General features: G+C 39.2%; 1 long non-coding RNA gene across 1 annotated transcript; it reads left to right on the forward strand.

The window, feature by feature from the left end:
- Positions 1-1,286: 1,286 nt before the first annotated feature.
- LOC127536158 (uncharacterized) lies at positions 1,287-2,759 on the forward strand. The gene is made up of 3 exons (XR_007945148.1): positions 1,287-1,514; positions 2,243-2,351; positions 2,511-2,759. It is a non-coding gene; the product is annotated as an uncharacterized LOC127536158 (long non-coding RNA).
- The last annotated feature ends 5,322 nt before the right edge of the window (positions 2,760-8,081 follow it).

The following is an 8,081-nucleotide window of genomic DNA, read 5'->3' on the forward strand; positions in this document are numbered from 1 at the left end:
TGGCGTGATCATGGATGTGTCCAGGCAGCAGCTGACCTCTGCCTCGTAATTAGCCTTAAGACCAGCTATAAAGATAAACATAGATATTATCATTATCATCAACATATGGTGCATGTGTTTAACCTTTAAGCTATGTAGGGATGCAAATGTAGTCGAAGCTAAGTAGCTAAGCTAATGCTAACACGTTCAGTGTTCAGAATCAAAACATCTCTAAAAATTACCTGTTTTCTCAAACGTAGTCGCCATTCCCTGTGACAACCATGAAGACAGATAGATAATCACAGAAGAGCTCATCTGAAGAGCAAATGTCCAATAAGGTTCCTGTTTTTGTTTGCCATGTCCTTCCAGGGCTCAGTAGGAAAAAGTCTGAATATATGGAATGAAACTTTGAATAGATGGAATGAAAATCTGAACATTCTATATTCCGACTTTCATTATATATATATCAAGTTTCATTATATATATATCAACTTTCATTATATATATATATCAACTTTCATTATATATATATCAATTTTCATTATATATATATCAAGTTTCATTATATATATATCGACTTTCATTATATATATATCAACTTTCATTATATATATATATATATCAACTTTCATTATATATATATCAACTTTCATTATATATATATCAACTTTCATTATATATATATATCAACTTTCATTATATATATATCAATTTTCATTATATATATATCAAGTTTCATTATATATATATCGAGTTTCATTATATATATATCAAGTTTCATTATATATATATCGAGTTTCATTATATATATATCAAGTTTCATTATATATATATCGAGTTTCATTATATATATATCAAGTTTCATTATATATATAATTTCCTAAACGGCATGCCATACATGCCGTTTAGGAAATTATATATATAATGAAAGTCGATATATATATAATGAAACTTGATATATATATAATGAAACTTGATATATATATATATATATATACATCAACTTTCATTATATATATATCAACTTTCATTATATATATATCGACTTTCATTATATATATATCAACTTTCATTATATATATATCAAGTTTCATTATATATATATCGACTTTCATTATATATATATCAACTTTCATTATATATATATCTCGACTTTCATTATATATATATATATCGACTTTCATTATATATATATATCGACTTTCACTATATATATATCAACTTTCATTATATATATATATCAAGTTTCATTATATATATATATCAAGTTTCATTATATATATATCAAGTTTCATTATATATATATCGACTTTCATTATATATATATATATCAACTTTCATTATATATATATCAAATCTTTTTTTCCTACCGAGCCCCGGAAGGGACATGTCCGTATGGCGAAGCGACAACGAAGGACACTCACCCGGACGAGAATTTTATTGAGTTTTATTTTAAAATCGGCCTGAAACACACAGACATTCAAGCAGTGCGATGCGCTAAGAGTCTGCCATGCAGACCAGCGATCCTGATAATGGTAAGTTTTATTTCTCCAACATCCTGCTGTTATCCTACTATGAATACGCTAGCTACAACAGTCCCACATCAGTATTATGAACGTTCCGCCAGCTAACGCGGTCCGGACACCGGATCAGTGATTAGAGGTTGGCTTTGAACTATTGTTTGCCAGCCAGTTAGCCGCTGGTAAGCTAACAAGCTATGAAACAACTCCTTATAAAACCGGAGGAAAGCAGCAGCAATATTTCAGTCCAAGACCTGTATTCAGAACCTCCCACGCTGTTACACAATGACCCATTAATCATATTACTGAACTATATGGTTATCATTGAAATTTCCCTTGAAGAACCAGTGAACTCTTTGCGAACACATTTTAATTTATGTGTTGATTATGTTTCGTATCAGTAATACAAGTCTAAAAAACTGATTGAAATGATCAAGTTAACACAATGAAGTAAAGAGTACTGGTCATCTGCAGCTATTTTCATAATTTCAAGGTGAAATTCTGATGTGTGATTTTCTAGCTTTGCAGATGTGGAAATCCAATGCACTGATTTCTTATACACAGATGCTTTTGGTGTTTTTTGTTGTAAAATAAAACAAGGCATTTATCACTGTTGGAAATTATTACAGGTATTATTTGTAAGACTTTCTAACATTGTATGGACAAAGCAATAAATCAGTTAATGGATAAAATCATTTGTATTACAGATGCTATCAACAGCATGTCTTGTTCATTTTATTTAGTTGTTGGCCTTGGATGATGAGGTCCAGTTACCAGGAGCACTAGTCTGCAGCTTACTGGTTCCGTCCTGCAGCTCCTCCACGCTGTCCTCCTCTCTACAGACCAAATCAAGTAAGATCTGTTTAGACTATGCAGACATCAACATGATCAGTATGTTATCTTTTGACCCATCCTAAAATCACAAAATAGAACATTTACTTTAAGTTAACTGTGTTTATGAAAATAGAAAATAATTACTGACAACTAGTACTTTTTGGTGCTTTTATGCAGGAAAAGGGAAGCAGGAAGCTGCTGTGGATCCTCTGCAGTATCTGGAGAGGTCAGAGGAACGGTTCTTGGAACAGATCAGAAGAGACCAAGACGTGACCTCTGCCATGCTCCAGAACATCCAGAAGATGAATGAAAACCTTGGTTGCACTGATGGGACGCATGGTGTCGGTGCTGGAGCAACTGTCCCAGAATTAAACTGCATTGTTGACTATTGGCTTTTCTAGAAAATAAATCTTTTTTAGTACTTCACCTGTTTTGTATTTTACTCATGCACTTTGGATGAATGAACAGAAATTTGTGATGAGAGATGCAAATTTTGTCTATAATCTACAGAGACTTTATTCAGTGTTCAGTGCACACTTTTGTTACACACATTTTGACAGATAAGCAGTTGTGCTTTTCAAGCAGATTTTAGTCAGAAACATCAGTAGCATATATTGTTGTTTTTTTACTGTTACACCAATCTAGGTAGATAAACTCCACTACTGCAGCAGACATATTATTGAAATGTGCTTCTATTATGTGTCTACATACACTGCTCACAAATAGTTATTCAACTTTTGGGTGAAATTGATGGAAAATATAAAAAGTGCATGCTGTAGTGATATATCATAAAAGTAGGGTATTTAACTAGAAACATGCAATAGTGATTTCCTCATCTCAAAAAAAATTATTGAATCAAAAGCTAACAACAGTGGAGGGTATGTCACAATAAAAATGTCTCAGTTTGGACAGAACAGCAGCCTTCAGCTGAAATCCAGTACAATTGTGTCCCACCAGTGGCGTGATCATGGATGTGTCCAGGCAGCAGCTGACCTCTGCCTCGTAATTAGCCTTAAGACCAGCTATAAAGATAAACATAGATATTATCATTATCATCAACATATGGTGCATGTGTTTAACCTTTAAGCTATGTAGGGATGCAAATGTAGTCGAAGCTAAGTAGCTAAGCTAATGCTAACACGTTCAGTGTTCAGAATCAAAACATCTCTAAAAATTACCTGTTTTCTCAAACGTAGTCGCTGTTCCCTGTGACAACCATGAAGACAGATAGATAATCACAGAAGAGCTCATCTGAAGAGCAAATGTCCAATAAGGTTCCTGTTTTTGTTTGCCATGTCCTTCCAGGGCTCAGTAGGAAAAAGTCTGAATATATGGAATGAAACTTTGAATAGATGGAATGAAAATCTGAACATTCTATATTCCGACTTTCATTATATATATATCAAGTTTCATTATATATATATCAACTTTCATTATATATATATATCAACTTTCATTATATATATATCAACTTTCATTATATATATATATATCAACTTTCATTATATATATATCAATTTTCATTATATATATATCAAGTTTCATTATATATATATCGAGTTTCATTATATATATATCAAGTTTCATTATATATATAATTTCCTAAACGGCATGCCATATATATATATATATATATATATAAAGGCCACTGTAAAGAATAAAGGCATGTGAGATTCATTTCAATTGAATATTTATTAATAAAAGAGATAAAACAATTTTCTTTACAAATAATGACAAAAACAAAATGAGTAAAAATGCACTGTACAAAACATAAACATATAAAAGTATACTGATAGAGGAAAAACAAAACTAGAACTAATATAAAGTAACTACAATTATTTACAGTTTTATGTACAAATGAAAAGTCTACTTCTGCTTTTCTTTCTCATTCACCCATCTGTCCCTCAAAACCTCATAGAAGGCAGACCTCTGGAACTCCCTCCATGTCAGCTCTTTGGTCATACCCTGGCTCCTGTACACAGAAAACACTTTGGAGGGACAGTATATATATTTTCCAGGCACCCCAGGAAACCCGGTGTGAATGTCAGGACTGCCTGGGCCCTGCTTCAAGGGAAGGTGGCAGAACCTGCAGCGGCGTCCAGTGGGAGTTTTTGCCTCTACTTTCTTCTTTTCTCTCTCACTTTTCACCCTCTTCCATTCATCTCCTCTGTCCCTAACACCTTCCAACTCCCTCTCAAATAAGGGGGAAGCAGAAAACTCTTCAAAGGTCATCCTTGGGTTGGTCAGGCCTTCACTGGAGTACTTTTGATGCACTTTTGTAGAACAATAAAAATGCTTCACTGTGGCACTCTGATAAAAAAAAGTGAATGGTTGATCCATCTCCAAGATAACGGGACTTTGGTTGCCCACAGGCCAAGCAGGTCCTCGTTCTCTTCTTCTCCTTGGTCTCCTGTTGTGGTGGCTGTAGAGGCTGTTGTTGTTGCTGCTGCTGCTTTAGTGCTTCCTGCACTATTTGCTCAACAGCTGCCCGGGTCAGTGTTTCATGGCCTGACTGTACTGTTGGAGGGCTGAGGACTGGAGGAGGAAGAGTAGTCACAGGCACACTGGTGGTCTTGCTGCCTGTGGTTAGAGTGTGCCAGAGCTGCTGTGTGGAGGTCACCTGCTCTGAGCTGGTGTTAAGGGCAGAGTGAGTGTTTTTCAACTTGGCCAGATGTTTCACATATCGAGAGATATGTTGCCATGTTGTCGGGTGGAGAAGGCTGTTTGGGTCAGTGCAAGTACTCTGAACCATGAATGCATATTCTGCATCCACCCTCCTCAGCGTGTCCTTGGTGCCACGGCGCTTCACTAGCAGATCATCAATAGCAACTCTCACAGGCTGTGTCCACCGAGGATGATCCAGAACATGAATCAGACCACCAGCTTTAACAGGTCCTGTTCGAGTGGCCCGGGGAGAAGCAGTAATGGGGAGAGGGTCAACCGCTGGAAGATCTGTGATTGCAAGTAAAAGAAAAATATTATATGTATCAGTGTTGGGGTATCATAAAGAATAATGCAATATGTTTTTAAAGATAATTGTTTTGTCTTTTTATTATCAATGCACTTGGCCATACTAGCCTTATTACCTGACTCTGTCTTGTGAGGTGACACTGGTCTCATGAGGGTGAAGGGCTGGGGGACAGAGATCAACTGAGCTCCAAGAACTGGAACAGGTCTCTCCAGGATCTCACCACTCATCTCCTTGAAACACAGCATAAAACATAAACAATATGGTTAGGAGTTATTATCACTTTTAACCACCAAACTATGTATTTGCTATTTTAGTTACCTGACAGGACACATCCATGTCAGCTTCAGGTTGATGTTCTTCAGCCTGAATCAATGGCTGTGGCACTGCTTCACCAACTCCAACTTCACTTTTATCCCAGTTGAAAACAAGGGGGCGACATCCAGGCTCCACATACTGCAGTCCAAATCTCTCCCCTGTGTCCCGCTGAGATGTTGTCAGAGGTGGGTACTTCTGCTGTCCAGTGACCCGCAGGCAGGAGCTGTTCAGATCAGCAATAAGCTGAGGATCAAAAACAGAGGGCAGGTTCACTCCCGGCTGTTTAAGGTCCACCAGCCTCTGGTAGTTCCAGCGAACCACTCCTGTCATGGCCTGTGCCTGGAAGAGCTTATTGGAGACCCGAGTGCCAGTCACCCACTGTGCTTGGTGAGAGTGAAAGCCCTCCTGCTGAGAGGTCCCTCTCACTGGGATCCACACAGGCACGGCAGCACCTTCCCCTTGACATGGTTGAGCTGCACAGTGCCTCCATAACAGTACAGAACCCCTCTCCCACCTCAGGGTCACTCAGGCAGCCTCTCAGAATGTGGACCCGCTGAATTCTCCACACCTTGAGCATAGAGGGCTTAAACAAAAGCTCATTGTTGGCATCTACTGAGAGATAAAAATGATGCAGGACATCCTCCACTCTCTGCAGCAGCTCCTGGGGCTGTGGCACTTTTGTCCTGCAGTGCTCACCAATGTGCTGTTTGGTGGGATTTGGTGTTGTGATCCCACAGAAGGTGTAAGCCTCTTTCAGCTTCTTGAGGTCATCTTGGTCCACAACCACAAAGGCAGCCGAGAGGTACTGGCAGAATCGACTGTAGGCAGAATGGTGCTCTGACACACACTCCCTAGTGAAGCGACGCATGCAGTGAAACAAGTCCAACTTAGCGTTTATGTCTTTGTTGAACTTGAGTCTGGCTGCGAAGATGTTGACCAGTTCACCAGAGGTTGCTTCTGCTACAATAGCAGCTGTGGTCTTCCAGCTGTCCCACAGAAGATGCTCCTGTTCTGCTGGATTTGGAACCCTGAAGGCTGCACAGCAGTCCCTGTAAAATCAAAAATATTTTTCCTTGCTTCAGCTTTTGTTACAGTGAAATTAACTTTAATGTATTATTAATTGTGTTTAAAAAATAATTTTGATTTGTATTTGCAAACAATAAAACTCTAATGAAATGTTATAATGTGTTCAGTGTGATAAATACCTGTTCACCCACTGGAAGGCTGCCTTCTCCAGTCCAGCAGCGGTGCAGCGTCGAGCCAGCCTTTCATACAGGGGACCAAGAGAATTCTCAGACTCGGACTGCAGTATGACCCAGCTGAGAATGGTCCAATGTTCACTCATCACAGCATAAGATGACATTGTGCCAGATGAAAGTACCACCTTCCTCGCTACTTTCCGAGTGTGGTCTGGCCTCAGCATCTGCCCAAATGTGCCCTGCAGGAGCAGATTTAGGAGCTGCTCCTGCTGCTGGTAGTCTTGGACCAGGCAGACCACCAAATAGTGGGAAGAAATGGACACTCCAGCCCAGCCGTCAGCATCGTCATATCCCCCAAATGGAGCAGGCTCTTCCCTCTGCCTTAGATGACCTGTGATGGTTCTCTGCCCGTAGACTCCAGCCTCAGCATCCCAAATGTTCTGCACACTGAGAAGATAAGCCAGATGTGGCCGCTCATACTTGAGATGCAGTCCCTCTATCAGCTGCTTGGCCATGTCCTCAGATGACCTCCCACTTCTCCGCAGCTCGTCCATCACCGACTTGCAAATGGCCTTCTTGTGGGTCATGAAAGCTGGCACAATCATGCTGAATCGCTTTGGAAGTTTCTCCAGCCACTGGGGGTTGTCAGCATGCCAGTACTTTTTACAGACTTTGCAGGTAAGTCTGGAAGCAAAAATATAGTACTGACCGCTGATGCCAACGATGACTCTTGGTCGTCCCACTCCTGAAGAAACTACCTGAGGATTAGTGCAGCCGGAAAGACAGGGCAGGATGTAATTATTCCTCAGTCTCTCCATAATTTGATTTTCTGGCTTCCAAATAAAAAATGGGTGAAGCTGTAAATGTTTGAGAGATGGGAGGTCTGAGACTGTGTCTATGAGCTCAGGCTGAGGAGGATGACGCCACAAAGGAAAGGGAACATGTCCTGGGGTAGAACCGGGCCACAGTCCTAGTGTTTGGAGCTCTGTCCTCATCCAGATCTTTTGTTGGTGAGAGCACCTCCACTGGACAATGTCATGGTCCACTAAAGCCTGGGCACGATGAACTGTGTGTGGGACATTAGAGGCTGCAAGGAGAAGGAAAAATATTGTTTATATTATTGTGTATAATAAGTCTTGCATTTTATCACTTATAATTTGAATAAAGCATTTGCCACTTATGGTATATTACCACAACAACTATATGTATTATATAAATAGATTTATTCATTGCATCTAAAATCATACAAAATGATGACAATAA

Source organism: Acanthochromis polyacanthus, chromosome 11, assembly GCF_021347895.1.
Source record: "Acanthochromis polyacanthus isolate Apoly-LR-REF ecotype Palm Island chromosome 11, KAUST_Apoly_ChrSc, whole genome shotgun sequence".
Lineage (NCBI taxonomy): Eukaryota > Metazoa > Chordata > Actinopteri > Pomacentridae > Acanthochromis > Acanthochromis polyacanthus.